We start from the raw sequence: 1755 nt of genomic DNA on the forward strand, positions 1-1755 counted from the left end.
ATCCTTCTATTTTGCCATCTCCTTTGGCCTGTCAGGTTCCGAGCAATGACGATCGGCAGCCGTATGCCTGTCATCACCCAAATTTAAAAAATTAAGAGTAAAGAGTACTATAGAGATGGTTACTCTTGGCACCGAGGGCAAAGCCTCCTCAATACCCTCTTTTTGTTCATATTTGACTTGAGCATACGGTGGGCTCGCTTCCTCAAAGCTATCAAGCTCAAGGGCCTCCAATTTCTTAAGTGGGTAGAGGGGCTTCCGTCTCGAAGCTCCATCCCTTTCTCTAGTTTTCTCTCCCAGGGCATCCTTTCCCTTATCTCTCGCTTCCGCAGGTCGAGCGGAAGGGTCTGTGTTCTTGGGTATACCCTTTTTTCCCTTTTTTCTCTCCCTTTTATCCTGACTAGCCCCCACTCTCTCATTACGCTCTGTTTCTGACATGCTATCTTGTAACTCCTCAAGTGCTCTCTGTCCCGACGCTACAGAGGCGCAGCATTTCTCATCCTCCAGGCAAGAATGTATCAAATGCCAAATGGACATCATAACAAGCGCCACTAGCACGATTACCGTGGCTTCGGCTTCGGCCGTGCTCTCTAACCTTGAGGAAGGGTCGGAGAAATTAAAACCAAACAGCATGCCTCTCAGAGCTTACCTTTGTCCTGCAGTTCTGAATCCTCTCCGTGAACGGAGGGTCTCCTCGGCACCAGCGGTTGTAAGGCTCCCCCGGCGTCCTGGGCTTCAGTACCATTGCCCATCCAGAGGAAAAAAAAAGGGCCCAGTCAATAATCGGCACTGCTTATATACACCACAGCGCGGCGTGTCCGCCCATGATTGGCTGTTTGCTCATCACCCCACGTGACACCCCGGGATGGGCCGTGACTTGCCATCTTTTCACTCTATGCACATGCGCAAACAGTTGTTTACCAGGAGTCGACAGCGGATGTAGACGTCATCTTGTCAAGGCAAATGCCTCTCCAGCTCTACTGCTCTCCACAATATTTACCATAACCAAAACCATACTGACTAATAATAATTACTCTAAAATTGAATTTAGTCCTCTATTGGAGAGGGGTTTGTCACCTATTCACAGCATTATAGTGAGCAACTTTGAGAAAGCCTTTCAATGCAAATGAAACCATTTTTACAACTCTATTACTGCAGAAACTGATTGTGATTTTTGTTGTTTTCCATCTAAGACCTAGAATAAACTATGTTTTGAACAGTAAATTCAGTCAGTAACTTAAGAGCAAACCTCAAAGCTCTAGATTAGCAAACAAAGTAAGTACACCCAAAAGAAGTAGATGGCAAGAAATTCCTAAACTGAGGGCTGACATCAATAAAATAGGAAATAAGCAAACAACACAAAGAATCAATGAAACAAAGAATTGTTTTCTTGGTAAAATCAATGAGATCAGCAAATCCTTACCAAAATTAACTAAAGGGAGTAAAGAAAAATCCAAATTACAAAATCAGAAATGAAAAGGGGAACATAATCATAGACATCTAGGAAATTCATAGACTCGAACAGCACACTTTAATAACCAATACTGCACCAAATTGGAAAATGTGAAAGAAATGGTTAATATTGTGTATATGTACTACTTACTAAAGTTAAATCAAGATCAAATACACAATTTAAATACACCTACAACCTCTAGGAAATTAAAAATAGTCATTAAAAACCTCCCAACCCAGGAGAGGACCTCGGCCCTGTGAGGGGTCGGTGCCCCAGTGTAGGGGAATTCGAGGGCCAGAAAGTGG

Source organism: Mastomys coucha, unplaced genomic scaffold (assembly GCF_008632895.1).
Source record: "Mastomys coucha isolate ucsf_1 unplaced genomic scaffold, UCSF_Mcou_1 pScaffold21, whole genome shotgun sequence".
Classification (NCBI taxonomy): domain Eukaryota; kingdom Metazoa; phylum Chordata; class Mammalia; order Rodentia; family Muridae; genus Mastomys; species Mastomys coucha.